The sequence below is a fragment of the Rattus norvegicus genome, chromosome 18 (assembly GCF_036323735.1).
Source record: "Rattus norvegicus strain BN/NHsdMcwi chromosome 18, GRCr8, whole genome shotgun sequence".
Taxonomy (NCBI): Eukaryota; Metazoa; Chordata; class Mammalia; order Rodentia; family Muridae; genus Rattus; species Rattus norvegicus.
Window position 1 is genome coordinate 47,994,893 of NC_086036.1, and position 25,625 is coordinate 48,020,517.

Below are 25,625 nucleotides of genomic sequence, written 5' to 3' on the forward strand. Positions count from 1 at the left end.
GGCATCCAAAATAGCAGAGGCTATTCCTCTTGATTTTAATTGGCTACTAGATAGTCTATAGGACTACACAGACATGCTAAGACCCTATTTGCAGGAGAGACCACGCACTTTGCATTCAGGGCAGAGAAATCAATCTTGAACAGAATAGGATGTCTTCTCCCCGGTGGCAAGATCATGTAGTATGCCAGAGGGTGCTGTGCAGTCTTGTGGGAGAAAAAGAAATAAGTGGTCAAATCTAGCACTGGACCAGGCATGCATTAGTAACCTGCTGGCTAGCACAATAGTGGCATGAAGAATATGGGGATAACCAACTGCTTTCTGATCGGTTGTGACACTCACTCCATAATAGGGATTTTCCTTGGTACCATAAATTCACTAAAAAGCTCAGAATAAGAGGTAATATGCCTGAAGGGAGGGGTGAGTGGACATACCTATGGTTATTGTTTTTGCTAAATGGCTGTGTTGCCAAAGTGCCTTCCAAAAATCTATTTGTGCTGCTCTCACCTTGGTTATAAAAGCTTATCTTTTTCAGTAAGTAGTGGTTAGCGCAAAGACTCCTAACTAGTCAAAGCGCTAAGTGTGAATACCTCAATGCTTAGCTGTGAGTGATTTGGGTGGGTCTCCAGTGACAATGTCTTACCATTCAGAGCTCAGAGAACTTTGTGGAGGAAGATATAGAAAGAATCTAAGAGCCAGATTATGAAAAAGAGAGCTGTGAAGTTCTGACCTCTGGACATGGGATGGCTGTTGTGTGCATTAATTCACAGCAGCTGTGGTTACTGCGAAAGACCAAGCACTAGATTAGGGCAGTCACAGTTCCAGCATGGATAAGAATGGCTCTCTAAAGACCCGATCCTATTAAAGGAGACATTGTCACTAAATGACAGTTGAGGGAAGGTGAATCACTCTTTTTTAGGGATGTGGCTACTGGTGGGTTGCTCATGCACTGGGCATGGCTACACACATCCACATTCATGCGCATAGCACTAATTGGACTCAGGGGTCTATTTAAAACAAAAATTAAATATAAAATAGGACATGAAGCTGAGAAAGTAATGGGGTAGAAAGCACAAGGAAATCGGTGGGGGGTAGTAATGGATAGATATAACAGTATATAATACAAATATATGGAACTGTCAAAGAATAAGATATTACGTTTTAAAAGTCAATGCCTGATTGAAATTGGTTTTTCTGCCATGATAGCTAAAATTCCAGATTTAAATTACCAGTCATGTGCATTATCTTACTAGGAAAAGATTCTTACCAATGATAAGAACAAACAGGGAAATAGTTAGTTTCAAACTGTTCTGCTTAGAAACTACCTTTGTTCAATATATGAGATACTTTTAAAAGTGGTGACCTCATTATTTAAATTTTGCTTTATTATCTTGTTCCATACTGATAATATGTATGTATGTGTGTATGTATGTGTGTATGTGTGTATGTATGTATGTATGTATGTGTGTATGTATGTAAACAGTCCTATTCTAAAACAAGCATGCAAACCTACTCCTCATTCTGTATCAAGTTCTAGACACAAAAAAAAAAAAAAACCAAAAACAAAAACAAAACAAAACAAGAAAAAAGCAAAAAAGCAGAAAGGAATGTTCTTCATCACACCACAGATGATTTTGCTACCATGATCTGCAGCCTGAAGATCTACATGGAAGGAAACTGCATCTCCCAGACCAGCAGCTGCTACAGAAAAACTTTAAAAACCATACAGGGGTAATCAAGAAGATGTCCAAGCATCATTTTGAATGCATGGTAAACTTCTGTATAAGGACTCTAATTCTATTTCTCTTGGGACTCTTGTGTAACTAACAAGCTCATTACAAACCTACACACACACACACACACACACACACACACACACACACACAGTGCAAGTCAGAAGCTAGACTGGGGGTGGTACTTGTCTTCTTGAGTATGACATCATAAACGGAACCCCTAGTTTCTATCAGATAATGTAGCAAGTTCATTTGTAAGAATGAAGGGACAGACTCAGAGCCATGACAATTTGACATATTCTTCACATAACATATCCTCAAAGCATAAACTGTTCATTGCAACCTGCTTAGTGACAGGGACGGTTTCCTGCATGAACTGTCCTTGCCAATGGTTTGCACTAATTATATGACATGAAGCACCAGAGAATTGTATTCACCAGAGATTATATCGAAAATATAACCCGGATCACCTAGCTTCCTTGAAGAAAGAAATGTTCCTAATTAGCAGAGGGTCATCCCAATGATACAGTGACATTTTGGCCTAACACATCGCCTGAATTCTTACTGTGTCTTCTCAGAAATGCAAAATGACCTTAAAATTCTAGACAACCCAAAACTCCATGGAGACATAGACAAGTACTGAAGTGTCACTTTTACCTGAGGGAGAGAAAACAAGGTTCACAATTACCTAAAAATGTTCTATAAAACTCTCTCCTCAGATGTTAGGTTTCAAAAGTAGCTAAGACATGTAAGTAGAGTGAGAACTGTGGGAGGGGAAGGGACCAATGGATAGCAGAGAGGACAAGAGAGAACGATGAGGAATAATAGAGTCCAGAAGACTAAAGCCATGCATATGTGTATGAAAATGTAGTGGGCTTGTTATGTCTTACAATTAATATAAGCTAATTTAGGCAATTTATGTAATTTGAAAAATGTGTTGTGACCTACTAGGAATATGAATGAGAAAGGGAACACAGGATAGATAAGAAAGTATAATGGGTGGAGAATGGGATTCAATCTATTTTATGCATATATGGAACTATAATGAAACCCTCTATTCTGTAGAATTAATATATACTCAAATAAAATTTTCTCTTCAGAAATATCTCTCTTTCTCTCTCTCTTTCTCTTTCTCTCTCTCTCTTTCTCTCTCTCTCTCTCTCTCTCTCTCTCTCTCTCTCTCTCTCTCTCAGAAATTGCATTAGTATCATCTAAATGTATGCATAGAAATGTCATAATGAAGCTCCCTACTTGGTACGATTACCATATGCTAAAAGAAAGAAAAACAATTTTCTCCTCACAATCCACCTGCCTCTTCCAAAACCATGTGTGGTGTGTGTGTGTGTGTGTGTGTGTGTGTGTGTGTGTGTGTGTGTGTCACCAAAGCCACTGCTGCTTCCTTGATACTTAAATAAAAGTCAAGATTCTGGTCTGCCTGTCTATATGACAATGAAAGTTTCTAGTCCACTAACAGATCAAGCATTAGGTGGAGAGAAACCAGTCATTCCCATGATAGTCCAGTTGAAGTGTTCCTTTCTCTCAGAAAGCTTGGAAACTCCTTCAAATTCCTACCCTGTTCTCTCTGTCCTCTGCTTACTCTGCAGGTCTGAACACAGCACAGTCTCATACATCTAAGAGCTGGAGAACCCTTTTCAGTGTATACTCTAGGCTCTCCTCAATGCTGGGGGAGGAGAGAAATGGGATGAGAAGGACCTTTCCAGCTCTTTCCCTTGAACCACTGAATAAGTAATCATCCGTGGCCAACTGCACTCTCTCCACTGTTATAACACAATGCAAAGAGAAGGAAGAGAAGTGGATGGTCATGAATAGAAAGGGAGATTTCCTAAATCTTTGTTAAACAGGGAAATAGTCTCAAGGATCTGATAATAAATATCTACCAGACTTCAGGGAACACCAGAAGAGAGGAGAGTAGGCTCCAAAATCTGTGGGATGGGATCTAGCCTGTAGCCTACTGGGGACCACCTACGGTTTGAATGTGAACTGGTCAACTGCCGAAATCTTCTATAAACTTAGATCCCTGATTCCCATCTTTTCAGATGACATCAAAATAGAACTATCAAAACATTTTACTTTAGATAACTAAACTTTCCTTACCATGGTTTGTTCATGACAAAAATATTTATAAAATATTTTGGTCAAAGGAAAACTATATAAAAATAGTGTAATTACAGAACGCAAATCGCAGTGTCATTTTGTAAGCTGACTAAATGAATTAAAAACTCACGCTATTCCTTACATGATTAGCTAAAATTAAAATGCTGTAGAAATATAATGTCCAAGTTTAGAGTTTTGTCCAATTTTCTTTAGTATGTCAACTTCCCATTGACCTTTGACCTTTGCTCTGCCTACACCAGGATATTTCAAATCCCACATTTCTTAGAAAAATAATGAATCCTTTCAGTGGAAGAAGTTATTACTGAAGATTTCCAATATTGACAAATCATTTTTATTATTATGTTTGTTTAAAATGTATAAACATAAAACTGAGAATAAACTCCTTATGGTTAGAGTTTATGCTTAGAGCTTGCATTCTAACCAAACAAGTTTAACAATATATGCAAACAAACTTATGACTGCAACAGAATTCAAATTGGCACATGAATATCGTGTGAGAGATGATGTTACATTTTTAATTGCTTCTGTATAGGTTTGTCTTATAAATTCTTGATGCTTCTACTAGTCTATGAACACTAATAAGTAAAAATGTGTCTAGAGTTTTCTGTACTAAAACTATTAGAACCTCTCCAATTCTCACCACTCTGCAATGTCATTTGGCATTGACTTGATATAAAATGTGTCATTTATTAAGTCCTTCCTGTGTGACTTTTAAATTCCATGTTGAAAATGCTATTTAGTGTTAAAACTTTATTAGACACCAAAACACAGCTATTTTCCATGAGAACAGTTTTGCTCTCCATAGGATTCATGCCACCTCTGGGAGACATTTTTTATTGTTTGATCTGGGAGGATGAGGAATTAGCAAGGCAGAAGCAACAGGTAGTAGGCAGAAGCAACAGACATCTCTTACATAGCAATTTCCTCCAGATTGTAATCCTCTTTCCTAGAGGAAGGATGGAGGCTAATAAAATGACTCAGAAAATTACAAGATTCACGAGAATCCTCACCGAAGTTGGTGTATAGTAAACAAATGCTGGGGAGGAGGCGATTCCTCACTGAAGCTACCTACAAAGCTGTAGCTTTCAGGATCTGTCACGCATGCTGGGTTCTGCTTTCAGTGATACAGACATCTCTGACTCATCCATGCTGCTATAAAAAGCCCCAGCCCCACAGTTTCCAGTCAACTCACTGCTTTATGAAGCCAGGCTTCGGTGAGATTTTTTTGTTCCATTCTCAGTGCCCTATCTGCAATGAATAGATATCTACCAAGTCGCTTTGGAGAAAGCCAGGCAACTATAATCTAAAATGCAAAGGATAAATCTCTGTCACATTGAATCACTTAGACCAAAGGACTGATAGTGAGTTAATCAGGGAATTGAGATAAAAGAAATACCAACTGCTAACTGTCACATATCACTTACTACTTGGTTATAAATGGGACTCTAAGTGTGCTTTTATTTCTTTTTGTTAAGTATTTCACCTGAACATTTAAAAATATGTTTTTAAGAGCATGCCTTTTAAAAAAATCTGAATTTCATACAACATAAAATTTTAAGTTGCAAGAATTCTAATGAGAGCTAACGTTTGGAAGATGTTCATTTCCTTAGATGACATTATTCTTAAATCTTTTCAGTTCACCAAATTGCTGATTTTTGACATTTACTTTTTTAAAGTATGTATACACTTGTACTTGACATTAAATCCACATTAGAAAAATCTTTGCCTGTCGTCTGATTGAATAAGAAACAAAATACACTATAGAATCTATGCTTGAGTTTCACTTAAGCTCAAGGTATACATTCCCACAACGAAATGATACCATGAAAAAGTTTGAACCTAGAATTATAAATTAGTCTATAGGGGTTGGGGATTTAGCTCAGTGGTAGAGCGCTTGCCTAGGAAGCACAAGGCCCTGGGTTCGGTCCCCAGCTCTGAAAAAAAGAACCAAAAAAAAAAATTAGTCTATAATGATACAATAATTAAGAATCCTATTACTATCTTCAACCACCCAAAAGAAGCATTTATTAGTGCTTAGCAAAAGCCATGAATGGTTTGAAGAGAGATAGATCGAAGATGTTAACAGACAATGGGGATATGGTTGGAGAGAAAAAATAACAGCTAATGTGTTGATGTTTGATCTATTCCAATGAATTGTAATACTAAATATTGGCCCCCAAGGTCTAGTTGCTCCCCAGGGATGAGGAAATCCTCATGTACATCAATGAACCTATGTAACCTTGCTCCTTAATTTAAAACTTTTGGTTGATTGAAGATGCCTTTAGCCTATAGCTGGGAAGAAGAGAGATAGGTAGTTTCAGTTCCCAGGTTTGAGGTCAGAGGTAGGACTACAAGGGAGGAGAGAGAGAAGGTAAAAAGAGGAGAAGACACCATGGGTTAAGGGAGAAGGAGAACTGACCATGAGGGTTGGCCAGTTGGAGTAAGAGTGGCCCAGACAGAACAGAACATAAGTTATATCTTAGGGTTATTAATAGGGAAATAGACAAAATAATATAGAGTATTGATATCTCCTCAACTCTAGTGCTAATGAAGACGTATTATAAATATAAAGGTTTTGTGTTTTTATCTGAGAACTGAATGATCAAAGGCAGGGTAAAGACCACCAATTGAGATTAAATATTTACCACAACACTAATGCTCTACAGCAGAGTAGGGCAAATGTAGTAGACAAGTTTTGCATATTTTAATATAGATGGGAGAGAGGATTTGGGAAAATCAATGAAAATAGCAATTTAAGGTGATGGATATGCCAGTAACTGTACTAATCATTACATGAAGTATATATTGAAATAGTAGCACATAATCTCATGCAAAGGTATAATTATGTAACTATTAAACATTTAAAAATAAAAAGTGTCACAAACACACGTCAGGTGGTATAATCTTTATATAAAGTTCAGTCTCTGGTCAAATATACTGTGTGTTTTCCTCCCTAGAAGTAAACTTGCTTAATGGGTTCCAGTTAGAACTTGGGAAGGAAGAATGGCACTAACAATAAGCAAGATGAAATACGTTTAGAGCTAAAACTTTTCTGCTACAGTAAAACTGCAAGTGTCAACATAATTATCACTTCCATTTCTTTTCAAGATTGTCTGACCAGCTGCTGCAAATGATGGATCATTTCTCATCTCTGCTCTTATACAAGAGGGTGGCCCAGAATTGAGAAGTCTTCATTTGACTCCTGATTACCTTGATAACTCATTGTATGACCTTAAGGAAGTTTCTATCCCAGTACCTCCCCTCCTGCTCATTTGCAAGTCAGATAACAACAGCTCAGTTAGCACTGTGATGACCAAATGAAGCCACACACAGAGCACACATTAGTCATTTCCTAAGCTCTCAGGGCTTGCTATCATTATTTCTTTACTTGAGGTCTGGTGTGAGAAATAATTGAAAGATTACAGAAAACACAAATGATTATCAAAGTCTATTTTTAAGATATAGCTGGATATTTGAAATATGCAGAATTATTATGCCTACAGTAAGCCATTTTCTCAATATCTCTATGTACATCAGTTCTGGAAACATTGTAGCTGTAATTAAGCTGTTTTTTAATTAATTCAAACAAATACATGTTTATGGAGCCTCTATTATATTCCAGGAAGATGTAGTTGTCCATGGAGATTCAGAGATGACTCTGGAAGATCTGTGTCCTCAGGAAACTGACACTATAAGTAAGAAAAAAGATAATACAAACATTCCATCAGCCCTTGCCCTGAATTACATACTTCTTAAAAATTATGTGTGAATAAGCAGTCTCTAGCAAATGAGAGTAGAAAGACAGAGGATGTGGCCCTGTGTATTTGTGAATAAAGAAATCTCCTTTTAAAGTAAGCTGTAAACTACAGAATTCAGATACTGATTCCAAGCATCTCTTGTGGGAGTGTACAGAAATCACACCCAGGTACACGTGCGCATACACACACACACACACACACACACACACACACGCAAAACAACAACAACAACAAAAAACAAAGTGTGTTTTTCTTTAGCCCTAACATAGTAGTCATAAAACACCTAGTAAATTTTACTTTAAGATGGTCTCCAGTAAAGTAGACAGTGTAAACTACAGGTCAAAAAAGACAGAACAGCCATGAAGCATATTTTCGAAATATTTGGAGTCCATCAGGCTTCTTCTGCCTTGCCTTTGTCTGCTAAGGACTTAAAAGAAATATCGCTGGAAGAGATTGAGTTGATTAGGTAGTGCTAGGTTTGGAAGCCTGGTGTTAGAAGCAGGTGACCTTCAACAGCTGACTAAATAATTAAACAAAAAGAGCTAAATTGAGGGGAGGGCTAAAGACAGGATAAAGAGGAGAATACAGGGAAGGATAAATATAAACAACAATATGTGCAAAAGTCACTATTAAAGACGAACTCGAAATATACACCTGTACATACTCATGGCCTTGCTCACAAACAGAAACACACAGAGTGAGAGGGGAGAGAAAGAGAGGAAGTGAGGAAAGAAGTTAAAGTGGAGTTATTATTAGATCAGGTCCTAACGCCTTATCATTATTCTCATAGACTGAAGCATCTTTCAATCAATGCTCATTAGAAAAACTTCTACATGGACTAGCAGACACACTGGCCAAGATACAGAGAATTAGAGGCCGAGTATTGCTTGATCCTAAATGGAACACTCTTTCTCTTTCTCTCTGTCTCTCTCGCAGACACACATGCGGGGACACGCTCAGGAATCATCACAGAAGAGAATTAGAAAAAAATGTAAGAATCAGAGATGATAGATGACTATGAGAAAAAAGGTTATTTTCAGACATTGCAGAGCAACTCACAGCTGCAGTGCCAACGTCATGAGACCTGTGCAAGCTCAAGCCATAAGATATTCCATCATAGATAAGGGAGTTGGTAGGGAAGTGCCAAATATGGAAGTTCAAGCAGAGGAACTACTAGAAATTAATCAAAGCTGGGGGATTCAGTTTTCTATAACAATATAGCCTCTGGGGAGGTAATCGCACTCCTGTGGAAATCCACACATCCAATAATAAGTGAGCAACACCAATTGCATTTGATGATTTTTTTTAAGTCACAAATTTGAGAGACTACAAAAAGGGGATGAGTCTAAGAAAATTGGGGGGAGTGAAAATGATCAAGACCTATTTTACAAAGTTCTTAAAATATTAATAAAATGTTATTTAAGGCTAAGTTGGGTTGTTAGAGAAGGGTATGTTTAGGAAAAGTTGGTGGACAGAAATAAATATGATCAAAACATGCTGTTTCAAACTCAAAACTCTGAAAGAGTTCAGGAAAAGAAACAAAAAAACTGACATGAGATTTTCATATTACAATATTTTCCTCTCCACAGGGAATATTTTCACCTGCACTAGGGAAGCTGTTGCCTATGTGGCGTGTTTGTAATAAAGGTGATCATGCAGCTGTGTGATGTTCAAGGGGCACAGTAAATGATGTGCCCACAGATCACTGATACGTAATTAATCCAAGTCTTTGCTTTATACTTTCGGACACTGATTTTATTTTGTATATGACTGTGTATATAGGTATGCACACTACTTGTCTGCCTGGTGACTGTGCTGTCCTGAAGAGAACACCATATCCCAGAGTAGTGGAGTTACTGTGGCTGTGAGCTGTCATAGAGGTGCTCGGAACCAAACCTGGACCCTCTAAAAGAGCAGAAGGTGTATGTAACCTCTTATCACTCTCTCCAGCCCCAAGGTCTGTATTGAGGTGTTACCTCTTTCTGTAAGAGACCTGTTGTACTTGACATCTAATAATATTTATGTGTAACCACTAACAAATGCAAAAACTAGCCTTCCAGAACAAGAGGGACTAGAAAACCAGTGTTACACGATATTTCCTGTTTTCAAATTACATTATAAAATCATCAAAAGACGTTGGTTCTAGGAAAAAGAAAACTCAACCAAACAGATACATAAAATAATGAGGTAAAATAGAGGGCTCTGAAATATGCATACATGCATACAGCCAACTCATCTTAGGAAAAAAAATTGTCAAGAGTGTAGTCTCCGGGAAGGGGAATAACAATCGAAATGTAAATAAGAAATACTCAAGTTAATAAAGATGGGGGAAAAAAAGAGTGTAGTCTCTTCCATAAACGGTGCTGTAAAATCTGGATATCCATATCCAGATGAATGGGACTGGACAATTATATAAAATTAACTAAGGAAGACATCTACTTAAGACTAGAAATCTACAAAACTTCTGAGAGAACATGGAGAGCAATCTTCTTGGTGTTGGCCTTGGCAATGGTTTCTCAGATGACAACAAAATCACAGGCCACAGAAGCACAAAGCATTAAAAAGTAAGACTGAAACAGGATGAAAAGATTCTGCATAAAGACACAAAGCAGTATCTGGATGAATAAAACAGTTCACGAAATGGGATAAAATGTATACAAGTGATACCTAATAAGAGGCAAGTGTCTAAAAGTGATGCAGGGACTGGCTTTCTATAGTCAGTAAGGGTAAAAGACGCATGGCTTCAAGTTGCTCACCTAAAAGCTATGAGAAGACTGTGTGCAAAGGGAGGGTTTAAGGGTTGAACTCCTGGGCCAAGGAGTTCAAAAGTCTTCTCCACTTTCCTCTATCATATGCACAGTATCTGGCATAATGTTGAGGTCTTTGATCCACTTGACTTGAGTTTTGTGCAGGTATACATCTCTATTTATAATCTTGTACGTGTGTCCATCAGTTTGATGAGTACCATTTGTTCATATTGTCTTTTTTTTCAGTGTCTATTTCTCACTTCTTTGTCTTAAATCAGGTATCCGTAGGTGTGTGATTTTATTTATGAGTCTTTGGCTTGACTCCATTGATCCCTGGATCTCTGGTTTTTATGTCAAAACTGTGCTGTTTTAATTACTTTAGCTCTGGAGTATTACTGGGGATTCTAACTGGTGAGACATCTAGCCGTTATTTTATTTTTCAAAAGTGTTTTAACTGTCCAAAACTTTTTGTGTTTCCATAGAAGATGAACATTGCCCTTTGAAGATCTGAGAAGAACTGTGTGGGACTTTTGATGGGAACAGCACTGAATCTATAGATTGCTTTGGGTGGGATGGCCGTTTTCAGTGTTAATGCTTCCTATCCATGAGCATGGGAGATCTTTATATCTTTTGCTGTCTTCTTCAATTTCTTTCTTCATTTAAATTCAAAGCTTCAAAAAATTGAAGCTTTTATCATACAAGTGTTTCACTTGCTTAGAGTTACTCCAAGACATATTTTGAGGCTGTTGTAAAAAATATTGTTTCCCTGTTTTCTTTATCAGTTTTGATGTAGACAATTTTAACAGGCTAAGTTGTAAGTAAAAGATGACTTCCTACAAGAAGCTCTGCCTAGAAATGCATCACAGACAATCCCACAAGGAGATAAATATAAGGTAAACAAGAAAGGTCGCAGCTACATCTTGATGGCTGTGTCAACCTTCTTTCCTTTAAGGCCATAAGCTTTTCATGTGAATCTGAGAACAAAGCTCTATGTAATCAATAGTGATGGCACACCTGTAAAGTTGGAAGGTTGTAACTCTGGTCAAGTGGTTTACAACACATCCTCAGGGTCAGTAGCTAACAGAGCTGGAGCCAGGGAGAGATAGAGCAGGGCCAGGACCATCCATGACTGGGCAGTGTACCAACAGAGTATGATCATTAGGTGGGGAAGCACGCACTGAGCATGGGTGCCCTTCCCTGGCTCAGCCCTCGGCAGCCCAGAGAATTAACCAACTTCAAAGGAGACAACCTCAGTCTTTACTCAGTTTCTGCTGTGCTTTATAAAATCCTCTAGAGAAGAAAGTTTGGCTGCTTTTTCCTGTTTGTCCAACTCAGGAAATTAGTCTCACCAAATTTCTTAATTTTTTTAACTTCTTACTTTTCCAACTTTTCATTTTTCTGCAAATTTCTTAATATCTGGTTTCCATTTAAGTAGCCCTACAGGGATGATAGTCTTTAACACTCATTGGCATAAGGCAAATAACACAAACATATTATCCCAGATTGATTACTGATTACCATGATGTCCAGCATCATTAGAATTTAAATCATACACAACCAGGGCATGAAAGGTCCAATTGCCCTCAAAAACCCATCATCATAAAGAACAGTTGACACTCAAAAATGAAACACTAAATAGCCCAATCTTTTTAAATTGCTACAGAACTTCAATAGATGTTCTCCAAAAAAAGACATTCAAGTATGCAAAAAATTATTGATAAATTTTTTTATCAATAACCATGGAAAGAATTACATTTAAAATATCCACATGACCATACCCCTGTTATGATGGGTCATATCAGAAGAAGGAAATGAAGGAGAAGAGGAGGGGGAGCAAAAAGAACAAAACCAGACAAAATAGAGTTGCAAAGACATGAGCAGTAGCAGACCCAGGATAGCATCACTTCTACATCAATTCTCTGAACCCATGGCAGACAGCCAGGTGACATGTGTCCACTAAGAAATCCAATCTATTAGGATGTCTAGTAAGCTTCCTTTGTGTAAAAGGAGACAATGCCCCTGTCTTTCAAAACTGTTTACTATAAGTGCAAGAAATATATATATATATGTATATATATATATATTTGAATGATTGACACTATGGTCTCTTAAACATCTTCTAACTATGAAAGGCAATACTTTGAAAAATAACTGCATAAGGCTCAGAAAAATTATTACTGTATATAGTACACTATTAATAATTATTAATCATAGTTTTATTTGACAATTATTTAACATTAATCTTTAATGGCCATAAAATTATTGATGGTTATTAATTATTAATAAAATATTGCACAGCATTATCTATTATATATAATTATATACAAGGGCTAAAAGTGAGCTACAATCTGTACCTTTGTCAGCTCTTCATTCACTGACCCATGTGTTTCTCATCCATCACTAATTAAAATCCAGATGAAGTTCACCAACCATTTACTTATGTACTCCAATGTTATTTTTACTTAGTCACAAGATAGTTAGCATATTCCATAGATGGATCTGGGGCTCAAAGTAAATAGCAAAATTTTCTCATGTTCCTTCTCAGATCAATGGTAACAGAAATGGCTTTAGCTAATAGTGTGTGTGTGTGTGTGTGTGTGTGTGTGTGTGTGTGTGTGTGTGTGTAATGAAAACTGTCATAATACATTCCTCCTTTATGCATACAACACACTAATAAAACAATTTTTTTCTTATGCTCAGATCCATTTCAGAGGAAGTGTCTAATGTCACACATTATGGAGCTAAATGTAAAGGTTCTTTTTTCAGGAACAAATTTTCAGTAATTCATTATTTTAATTAATACAGAATTAGAATGTCATTGTATCTTTGTGCTTTATGTCCCTAACAGAAACATCATAATGTTAAGTATTTGCAGTGCTTTTAATAAGAAATTTAAATTTGTCCTGTCAATATTTATATGACATCATGTTATAATTTCACATGATTTAACATATTAATGAAAATCCTTTGCCTTGAGCGAACAAAGGCAGTATTGAAGTAGATTTCATACAAATCTATTAAATACAATAAGCATACTTCACAGAGATGTCACTAAACCAAGTTGGAAAATTCAAACCTGCTCTTTAAGAATTTGTATCACATTAGAGACTGAGAATTTAGCAAATATTTGTAAAACTTAATAAAGGAGAAATTTTTAATTGCATAGAGAAATAGATACTTACGCAAGACACCAATCCAATTCAATTTATAACATACCCGATTAGAAAATAAATAATCTACAGACTGTTAAAATCATTCATTGAATTTTTGTCCCATATTTATTTATTTAAATCTCTTCCTTATATCTCACTGAAATAAGAAAAGTATCATGCCAAGACAAGAAATTTGTAGATCCAAATAGTCAATACAATTTTGATAAATTGTTGCTTTTGAGACAGGGTTGGATATTTTTCACTACTCTTATTTCACTAGGTATAGCATCTGATGATTGCAAACGTCTTTTTCTTCTTTTTAACCTAGACTTTTGGCGTTTTTGACTGGTTGGTTTGATTTTTTTCCAGAAATGTAATCAAAAATCCATGCCTGGAAAGATCATAACCCAGGGATGAATCTATTACTTTTCACCAAATTTCCCTGGAGACAAACTATGTTTTAAATACACATCCTGGCATTTATGGGAATCCATATACACATTACCCTGAGCCTTAATCCAAGAGTCTTCTCTTTGAAACGAAGGCTCGTGACTATTGAGACACCTGGCTTCTCAAGGTGCTGAGAATAAGTGCAATTGAGTTCTCAGCCCTACGCTTGACAAGCCTTAAGTAAGGCTCAGAGAACATCGCAAATAAGGGGGGGAGAGAGAATGTAAAAGCTGGAATATAGAGAGAAGGGCTCTGAAATGCTATCTTCACAATATAACAGACATTGTGATCATGACCCCACAGTGGCTGCTGTTGTCTACACTGTGCCAGCACTAGACTAACCCTGTGTACAGTCAATCATAGATTAGGGAGTGGCTCATGGGACCTTATTCTTCCCTTGTGAACCTTTGGCAGCTGATGGATTCTGGGATAGAAACATTCACTTTCTTCAGTTTTTAACCCACTGGTGAGCACAGCAGGCGGTGAGGTATAGATTCAAACCCAGAATCACACAGACGATTAAAATTTAAAATAAAAGTTAAAATAAGAAAATAGTTAAGAGTGAAGAAAGTAGAAAACAGGCTTGGAGAAGAGGGTTTGGCAGGAATGCTAATGAGATAAGAGAGGGTAGAGATGAGTATAACCAGAATGCTCTAGATGGATGCATGAGATTGTCAAGGAACAAAGTTAATTAATAAAAACATAAATCCTTAGACAGAATAAAATCTAAATGCAAATATCAAAATAAACCAAAATATAAATTTCCAATGACCAAAAGATATGAGAAAATCCAAAGCATTCATACTACAATTTTGCGTCCTAATCCAATGTCATGCAACAATCATGCATGAGGTACCAAGAAGCCTCAGGGCATGAGGTACCCAAGATCACAAAGGATGACGCAAAAGACTCTGCTAACAATGTTGAGTTCAAAGACGGTTAAATTTAGAGGTTACTTTACAGAAATGTTTACACTCTCTCATTGTTAACGCATTAGCCTCTTGGCAAAGAGTCGGATCTTGATTACTACTAAATTACTTCTTTTAAATTTCATTTTAGGCAACTTTCAGTGGTTTTACAACATTCAGAAAGGTGAGAGACTTGTAATTCTGTTGTAGAGACTGAGCAGCAGGTAGGCACAATTTCTACAAAATAGAAGTTCTCAAGGATTTTTTAAAGCACTTCAGGTCACATCTCCTTTTATAACGAATGGGGACTAATTCTATCTGTGAAAAGTTGCCACAGTGCGTTGGATATAGTTTGCCCCTGTCAATATCCATAGTGAAAATTAATTGCCAATGTGATGCTATTTACAGCCAGTAACTCCTTAGGAGGTATTGCATTATGGGAGGTAGGTCCTTATGAAGAAATTAATATAGAATCCATGACAGTGGGTGGGTATCCTGACAGCAGCTTGTTATAAAGTGTCTGGGCACCATAGTTCTCTCTGCTCTTCTGTATGTGCCTGCTGTGCTTTGCTGCAAGCCTCTCACACCAGAAGCCAAGGACACACTGTTGCCCTATTTCAGACTGGACAAAGCCACAACCCCTGAAAAAAACCTCTTTTTTTTCAGTTATCCAAGTCGATATATCCTGTTATTAACAAGACAAAGTGCAACAAAACAGATACATTTCAATTTTTACTTTGAAAAATTAGTTTAGAGATTCTGTTTGCTTTCTGCAGGAAAAATAATTGATAATCTATCTTGTTAAAGAAAGCATGATTTTCTAGCAAGTGTCCTATAATAAAATAGGTCCTTATAAACACCTTCAAGATAATAGTCATATAAGAGAATCATAAAGCAGTCATTACTTCAGTTGTTCATTAGTCCACAGCATAGCCACACAATCTCACCCATACTCACATCTGTCTGATGGTGTTTGATTTTTCTCTATATGAAAGCTACCTTCCTGCTCCAACATTTAAAAAAGATACATGCTCTATTTGTTTATAGTAGCCAGAAGCTGGAAACAACCCAAATGTCCCTCAACAGAAGAATGGATACAGAAAATGTGGTACATTTACACAATGGCGTACCACTCAGCTATTAAAAACAATGACTACATGAAATTCACAGACAAATGGATGCAACTGGAAAATAGCATCCTGAGTGCTAACACTCATAACAAAAAACACACATGGTATGCACTCACTGATAAGTAGATATTAGTCCATAAGTTCGGAATATCTAAGATACAATTTACAAACCACATGAAGCTCAAGAAGAAGGAAGACCAAAGTGTGGCTGCTTCAATTCTACACAGAAGGAGGAACAAAATAATCAAAGGAGGTAGAGGGAAGGGGGACCTGGGATGGAGATAGCAGGGGGAGGAAAAAGGGTGGCAGGATCAGGTATTAGAAGGGGCAGGAAAGAAGTACAGAGGGTTGACCTTGAATAGAAATATGTAGCAGTGGGGGATGGGGAAGTGGGGATAGCCACTAGAACGTCCTAGATGACTTAGCCAAAATACCCAACAAAGGGGAGAGCCTTTAGTGGCCACCTTCAGTAGATAGGCATGACCCTCAGTTAAGAGATGGGGCCACCCACCCATCTTAAAATTTTTAACCCAGAAATATTTTGTCCAAAGGAAAGACAGGGACAAAAAAATGGAACAAGACTGAAGAAGAGGTCATGCAGAGACTTCCCCACCTAGGGATCTATCCCATCTGAAGACACCAAACCCACACTATTGCTAATGCCAAGAAACACTTGCCAAATGGATCCTGGTACAGCTATTCCCTGAGAGTTTCTGCCAGCATCTGACCAATACAGATGCAGATACTCACAGCCAATCATCGGACTGAGCATGGTGATTCCATTGGAAGAGCTAAGGAAAGGACTGAAGGAGCTGAAAGGAATTTCAACCCCATGGGGAGAACAATATCAACTAACTGGACCAGCCAGAGCTCCCAGAGACTAAACCACCTGGCAAAGAGTATAAATGGAGGGATCTATGGCTCCAGATACATATGTAGCTGAGGATGGCCTTCTCAGACATCAATAGGAGGGAAGGGAGGCTTGATGCCCAGGCTTGGTGGGATGCTAAAGTGGTCAGACAGGAGCGGGTGAGGAGCACTCTCAGAGAGGCAAAGGAAAGAGGGAAGGGGGGAATGGAATGGGTGTTTGTGGAGGGGTAACCCAGAAGGAGAATTTCATTTGAAATGTGAACGAATAAAATGATCTTAAAAAAGAGAGAAGGTTATCCTCCACCCAGTACTTACTATTTAATTTTTTAATGTAGCTCTAAAAATATCGTCCATCTCCCTGCTTAGATTCTCTCACAGATTCTCATCACTCATGTGACTTGTGAAAAGCCTTAACATGGGACTTCAGACACGTGTATGATCTGGAACTAGCTTTTCTAGCTACATTTTTATTCATTTCCCACACAGCTAAACCCCATATCTATCCTTTAAAAATATCATATATTTTCAAGTCACAATTCTTTCTCCAATACTCTTTCTTCCACTGGGAAATTAAGAGAGCTGTAGTAAAGATGATTTATCCAGTAATTTGACTTTGTGCTATAAAACAACACTAGAAGGCAAGAACAAGCCAAACAGATGTCTCCAGAATTAGGGAGTGACAGAGCTCACCTACCAAAAGGCACCTAGTGTGGGTGAGCATGGTATGGGGATTTGCAGAGCCTGGGGTGAGTGGAGAGGCAGATAAAATCCTGTACTGGTTGGAAAAACGTTGACAAACATGTGAAGAAGCTGAGGACTTCAGGGAAAGACAAGAATGGGTTCAATTGCAGAAGCTGTACTATTAAAGTTTGGTTCAGATGCACCAAAAACCTTTAAAGTTAAGCAGATATAGCTGACAGGTTCCTAGTGTTAAGTGAATGTCTTTCTAATTGTTTTGATTGGGAGAAAGCGCTGTAGCCCAGAGTCTAGGTATTTGAAAAGGTCCTGAAGATCAGTTCACTGATGCAGACAGGGAAAAGGAAAAGAGCTTATCTTACCAGCCACCTTTCTTGTAGGCAGAGGAGCCTCCTAATGGTGAAAATGGTCAACAATTTTGACGAGACAGACTCCAGACTTCAGCTCCCTGAACAACCTAAAACAAAATTGAAGCACATGTAATTTAAAGCCTTCAAATGGAATGTAGTTTAAGGAATATCTGTGAAGTCAGTCTTTATATTTACAATTGACAGAAAGATCAAAGATACGTTTTAAGCATAGAAACATAGCAAAGAAAAAAATCTTCTGTATGTTTAAATTTACCAATTATATTAAATGCCCTCCAATGAAATGACTGTTTATACCTTATTTTGAATTGGAAGTCCATCAATAAAATGTTTTGGTATATTTGAAAAGAAGCAGCAAGAAGAACCCAGCCCTGTTTCCTGAAGCATGTTTCCCTCCAAAGTCACTGAGAGGCTATACTGAGTCACTCAGCACCACTTCCTGCTGTGGCTATACCACCCTTGGAGACATAGGTAGACTCTGATTAGAGGTGAACTAGATAAACTGAAAGCAATCTAGTTGTCAGAGGAAAGCAGAAGTATGTCAGAGGAAAGAAAGCTGCCACAAATCATTATCTACCAGAAAGAAAAGTGCATTTTCAGTAGACATCTTAAAACCAACTTTCAAGTAAGCATAAAACCTACATATTACCAATATATAATTTCTTCCCTGCAACTGCTGATCTCTGACTTAAAACTGAGTGTATCAGATAGGCAGAATACCTCATCAGGTAAGGGTGCTCACAGCACAAGCCTGGAGATCTGAATTCAATCTCTGGAACCCACATAAAGGTAGGAGAGAACCAACTCTGCAAAGTTGACCTGTGACCTCCACCTGTACTCCGGATATTGTGTGAGCATGCACACACACACACACACACACACACACCGGCACATATAATGAAAATACACATGCACAGTGCTAATAAATACATTTTAAAAACTAAATAATAATGGCTAAGCAATCAGAAGTAGTCATAGCCGAATGAAAAGGACTATAGCTCTGTGAACTGGGGTTCATAAGTAGTAGTGAAGAATCAGATGCTTTGAAGGCTGTTCTTCATTGGCTGAGATATGGTGCTTGGCTGAGATGTTAGTGAACACTGAAATGATCAACGGTAGCATCCACCTCAAGTTGAAGACTGTAAACATCTGAAAGAAATGTTTCCTAACAGAGTCGCTCATCAACAATGTGAAATATGGGGTAAGGAATCAAATGAGGTTCGTGACTCAGAAATGGAAAGAGGTTGGACAACGAATAGAGATGCCAGAGGCTGAACAGGACAGACAAATAAGTTCTCCTATTCTATCGATTGTTAGAGCGCTGATGCTTACCAATGATATACATTTGGAAACAGAAAATAGCCTTTTCATTGCTCTCAACATGAAAAAATAAAAATGTTTAAAGTGGTGGGTATACTCTTACTCAGACTTGATCACTGACAATTGTGTACATGCATAATTACGACATACAATTATTATTACATCAAGTAAGATTAAGGATAAATAAAAATGATGATTTTGAAGTATCAGTGGCAGTCCAGATGATTGTCTGAAAAAGTACCCTGTTTCTGCTCACTGATACAGAGTTGTAATTCACAAAATCATAGTACTGTACTGACTGTGTTACTGACCCATCAACAAATTGGCTACTTCAGTTGTTATGACATTGGAATACTTTAAATTATGCATGTTGTATTGACTCATACCTGTAATTTCCCTTTACTTATGCACACTTTATTTGTACATTAAGAAATGGTGTTACTGTCCATGATGAACGAGATCTCCCCTTTGTACTGAGCATTGAGTTTGATCATATCAGTATTTCGTTAAAGCCTCCAGATATAAATAGGAAGCCTGAGTTTGGGGTTCTGGTGTCCAGAGCATTGTGAGGAGAAGTAGTGGCTCTAACAACCACAGAGTGTGACATTTACAGGTAGTGTCTTAATTTCTCTGACTCTGTCACTTCCTTCGCAATGCCTGCTTTGTGACCTAGCTGTAAATGGCCAATGAAATAAAGCCTTACCACAGGGTCTGACTTAGAAAATATGCCCAATAAATAGCAATTCATAATGCCACTGTTTTATGAAACTGTGAATGTAACATGACAGGCAAAATAGGAGGAAAAATCCAAATAAGCGCCAGCTGCAGAAATAGAACACATTGCAGGGATTCATACTAGAAAAGTAACTGGGAAAAAGGCAGCTCTCCCACGTGGCTTCCTTGAAAGGCTGCGGATTGGCCTGGACTCAAGGGTAAAAAAAGCTCAGGCCAAGATGGCAGGGGTTAAGGAAGGAGGCTACAGTGAATTCATGCACACATGAATATGATATGCTTGGTACGCACTTCAACCTGTTAAGGGAAGGACTTTGGAACTTTAAATTTATACAGAAGGTAGAAATAAAATAGGAAGGTTGTCTATAGCAAAACAGGGGCTTGAAATATGATTAGCAATGAGAAATGAAGAAGTCTTAAACTCGGACATTTTATAAAGCTTCAATTCTATGTGCATGCCTGCATGCATGAATGCATATGTTTCAAATTCTGGACAGGGCACTGAGATGCATATTTTACATACAAAAACAGACCTAGTCTCCAAGTTCTCCCAGCATGCCTCAATCCCTACCTGACATGCTCCACCCTCTCACCCTCCCACCGTCACCACTGAACTTTCCAGCCCAGGGGCTAAAGTGCCTTTCCCCAGAGGCTCTTTGCTATATAATCCAGACATTTTGTTTCTCTCTCTCTCTCTCTCTCTCTCTCTCTCTCTCTCTCTCTCTCTCTCTCTCAGTGTTAAAAGTTCAAAGAATAAAATAAGGCCTTTCTTATCTTGTAAAATTGTATTTAATTAGATCATATGGCATAGCATTCAAGCATTCGATACACTGCTTTCATGTTTTTGTTATTGTATATAAGTGTTCACCCAGAAGTCCCAGTATTGTTACCCATTAATTTAACCTTTCTCTACACTGCAGTCTATAATGAGCAACACTCAAAACTTACACTCATCATCATTTTCTTCTTAGGTCGTGGTAAAAGTAGAGGAATAGTAAAAAGTAGGAATGAAGGAAATGCCAATAACTGAAAAAAGAAGCCACGAAAATTGATCAATACCCTCTAGTAAGCATATGCTGAGTGTGTAATGTTGTGGGTTATTCTTTTATAAGCATTTCAACAATGAAAATCACTTGCAAACAACTATTGCTCACATAACCTAAAGGGCTCACATCCTGACTGAACTTGGTACTAACTGCCCAGGCTTTTGTTGGAACAACATGGGGCTAGCTACTCCCTCTAATGTCCAATGTGAAGAATGAGCAGAGTGGTTCCCTCTAGCATTAAATACTACTTAGAGGTAACTGAGACAAAGTAGTTGATTGTGCAGGCACAGAAGGCAGAATGGCTGGCTGGCCAAAAGCCTGTCTCCATGACCCACTAGCTTTGACCTCAGGCAGAATCCCTTCACTTCCAGGTAGCAGAATTTCTCGTCTGTAAAGGTGAAGGGAATCTTTCTATGGAGTATACATAAACTCCATACAGATAAGCGACTGCCTAAGCCAGAAGCAGTAAAATCCATATATGAGCAGGGTTGGAATAGCAGAAGGCTTTGACCAGAAAGAACAGCTAGGTTTGCAAAAACTACCCAGAAAGCAAAAATCAACAAGCAAGACAAGTGACGAGGAGTCCTGTCTCCGAGCAATGTGAGGAAGCGGATCTGGAGCCATGGAAGCTATAGCTCGAAGTGAGAAAACTTCAAAATCTATAAATTTCAGACAATTAAAGTTTCTAAGGTCTTAAAAACTTGAAATAGGCTCCATTAGACCTTCCTGAGACTTAGAAATTATGGTTGCTGCATTTTCAAGCCAGCATAGCTATGGGTAGTATAGCTACAACAGTCAAACCCATTGAAAGACTAGAAGTCTATAATACAGCTACCACTGCTAATTAATTGAACTCCTAAGATGTACTGAGCACTATGCTAGAAACTTTGTATACTCCATTTAAAGTCTTTAAGACACCCTAGTAAAAATAACTATTTACATTACACATTGAACAAACTACATGTGGACAAGTCTGGAGGGAATATCGACCCGAGTACATCAAGGAGGAGGTAGAAAGGGTATGATGTGCATTTCAGCATCTACATCCTTGGATACCAATGACTTCTTTACAGTCTACTTTTCTCCTCAGGTTGTCTGTGACATTAATCTATCAACAATATGTTGCCAATGTTGCCAATCAACCTTTTTGAGGTATCAGTAGTATAGATTACAAGGAACATTTCTTCCTATGTTTATTTAAATTTGGGGACTTAGAGGATTACTACTAATGTGCTATGTGACAGGGAAGCTAGGAAAATCAATTCTGATCCTCCTAGAGTAAGTAATGGGCTTTAAAAGAAGTAAAGGTGGCTGATGAGAAAAATAATGGAGCTGGCTTAAAGATTATGCTTGTCAAACACTTGGAGCATTTGTCCGGGAAAATCCAGTTATCAGGTAGATGTGGAGCTTAGAGTTTAGGGGAGGCAATGACTTGCAACACAATTTATGTAATATCAGGCATTAGATGTTAGCAGAGAATACAGAAAGACAAATTTACACAGGAAAAATATGTTCAGTTTTTAAAGTAGGAGAAAGAGAAAGGAGAGATTGTGGCTGAAAAATAATGGAATATAGTCTCAAACAGTAAAAAAAAAAAAAAAAAAAAACCCAAATGATTGTTTTAATAGATGCTCCTAGAGGACAAACTACTAAATGGACATCTTTCAGTTCTTTCTTAAATCATAGTTTACTTAATGAGGTATTTTCATCATATTCATTTTCTACCCCTAACTCTATCTGCCCCCTAATTTAGAGTATTCTTTTTCCCCCACCATTGAGTCCAGTTTGTATTACCCAACTACTCTTGGTAGAGGAGCCTGCCCTGGAGTGTGGTCAACCTACCTGAGTCATGTCATCAAAGAAAGCAGACTCACTTTTTCCCAACATTATCTAATTCCAATAATTCATCAGCTGATAATGAGATTTTGGACCCTCCCCTACCCATACTGGGATTCTACTGGGCTCGAGCTTTTGCAAATCTCTTGCCTGCTATGGCAATCTCTGTCACTTCATAAACACAACTGCCCCGTGATGTCCACAACCTACTATCTTGAGCATCCAACTGCATTTAAAGCATTCACAGCATTATCTTCCAAATGTATCAAGTTCATTTTTCTATATAAGAAAAAGGGATTAAGCAATATTCTCATGAATTCTTGAGGCAAAATTAAATCTCTGAAAGTTACTGAAAAAGCTGGGATAGACTCAGCTCTTATGGGTCATACTCCATTCAGTAGAATAACTGCATCTGTTGACACTGCACATCTGTCCATCCTTGGGACTAAAATGCAGCCAAAATGCTTACACTGTTGTCTTAATAGCGCAAAAATTATAATTACTATTTAATCACTACTAAATTAGAGTTGGCCTTGGTTTCTTGGCAAGTTTTTTTATTTCATTAATAATGTATTGAAATTCTCCCCTCTTCCTCTATCTTCATTCTAACATGTCATTCTATAATGATACCATTTTACAGGATCATGGCCACTGTGTAAAGCAAGTCAAAGTGTAATTGATCTTCTTTCCATTTAAGGGAAATAACGCTATCATAAAGCATCTGATTTACAAAGCATTATCCTTGGGGAAATCTTGGTTTTTAGCACAAAAATCTGTTTGAATAGAAAATCAACTTCACTAATACGTAATCTGAAAATTATGAAATGAATACATCGCACACGTGTTTAAATTGCATCAAATTTCAGCTTCATAAACTTGGCATGGTGTTATTATTGCTTCCTTGACAATCATATGCTCACATCCTGTTTAGAAAAAGCATTTCTAACAACTAATAAAGAACAATTGATGTGATTTGTCAGTGCCTGTTGATGTCACTTCAAGACTAGTCAATGGATGGCACATGCATACACACAAATAGTTTACTTTAAAATTAAGAGTAATTTAATGCACAAAAGCTTGACTGTGCCACCAACTCAATCACTCTAACTCTTAGATTTCACTTTCATCAAGTATAAAATGAACAATTTCTCAAAATTAAAAGTCTTTTCAAATTCAAATGTTTTAATATGAAGTGGAAATTGTTATATAAATATTAAAAGTATGTTTTAGGTTCCGTGAAAAGTAAGCCAAGAGTTGCACTTTAAAAGAGTTTTACTGAAAGAGTTATTAACCAGGAACAATTTTGGATCAAAAGTTTTGAAGGTAGGTCAGCGACCCCATCCCTCCACTGGGAGCCCTGTCTACCTAACTGGAGGTGGTCTCTTCAGGCTCCACCTTCCTCCTGTTGGGCATTTTAGCTAAGGTCATCCCCATTGAGTCCTGGGAGCCTCACATCCCAGTTGTCTGAAACTTTCTAGAGGTTTCTCCTGGTCCCCACTCTCAACACCTACATATTTCTACTCATTCTCCTAACTCCTCTGAACTACTCTCCTGCCTCCCCCCATACCTGATCCTGCCCCCTTTTTCCTCCTCGTCCTTTCTCATACCGTGTTCCCTCCCTCCCTCTGCCTCCCATGATTATTTTGTTCCCACTTCTAAGTAGGATTGAAGCATCTTCACTTGGGCCTTCTTTCTTGTTAAACTTCTTATGTGAGTTTTATGATGGGTATTCTGTATGTTTTATCTAATATCCACAAAACTAACAACCAAAGACCACACGCATAGGTTGATGTCATTATGCAGGTGAAGGCAGGTACAGAATATAATGAAGCTGTCATTGAACAAGAAGGAAGGATGGGTGGGGAAAAAAGTTTTAGAGAGGCAGAGGAAGCCAGATTGAGGAGGAGCAGCTGAGATACCATGGCCGCAGATTCTTTTCTGCACATAGTTATGACTATTCTTAAGGAATGAATGAATACAGGATTTTGTGTTGTCTAGATGGGCAAATTATATCTTATCAATTGTATCAGAGGTTACTGTGTGATGTGTTCTTTCATGTGGTGACTTAATTGAGTTCAAGAGAATGTATGGTGGCTGGATGCACCAGGCCCACCACGAAATTGGGATGTGTATGCCTGGTGTGGTGGAAACCAGCCAAGAGAGCTTTGAGTGAGGGTGGGATGGCTTGACAGGGTTCTGCATTGAAAGGACTCTGGGACAGTGGGTCAGAAAGTACTCGGGGCCAGCATGGAGCCACTGAGATAAGCTAACACTTTTCCAATGGCCCCCTGAAGCTGGAACTAGCTAGAGAACCAGATAGCCAGGGTAAGTTTGGGAACAGGTTCCGCCCATTTTTATTTTTACTGCAACACACATGGATTGCTCCACGGCCCCTGGCATATACGTTGCAGAGGACTGCTTTGTCTGGCCTAAGTGGGAGACAATGTGTCTGATCCTGTAGAGAAAAGGTACTCCAGAGAGGGTTAAGGGAGGGTGTGTGAGTGGGTGAAGGGGGATAGAGTACCCTCTGTTAGGCAAAGAGGAGGGGACGTGATGTGAAGAACTCTTGGAGGGCTGGCAAGGAAAGGGACAGCTCTTAGAATGTAAATAAATGAAACAATAATTTTAAAAAAGAAAGTTACTAGCACCAGGCCACCGATATTCCTAATGGAGCCCTAACATTTGAGAGCTTTCAGGTTTGCAAAAGGATTGATGGGGTCTGTCCAAGACAAATGACCTAGCTTGG

At 38.0% G+C, this 25,625-nt stretch overlaps 1 long non-coding RNA gene across 2 annotated transcripts in view; it reads right to left on the reverse strand.

Moving 5' to 3' along the window:
* The window catches only part of LOC120098214 (uncharacterized), a 120,054-nt gene that overhangs the window by 15,842 nt on the left and 78,587 nt on the right, over positions 1–25,625 (reverse strand). Inside the window, exons 2-3 of one of the 2 annotated variants that reach the window (XR_010059818.1) lie at positions 17,940–18,034; positions 6,770–7,555 (exon numbers count right to left, since the gene is read on the reverse strand). This is a non-coding gene — a long non-coding RNA (uncharacterized LOC120098214). Of the gene's footprint in view, positions 1–6,769; positions 7,556–17,939; positions 18,035–25,625 lie in introns of those variants that run through there. The other variant, XR_005496317.2, reaches the window with a different exon arrangement.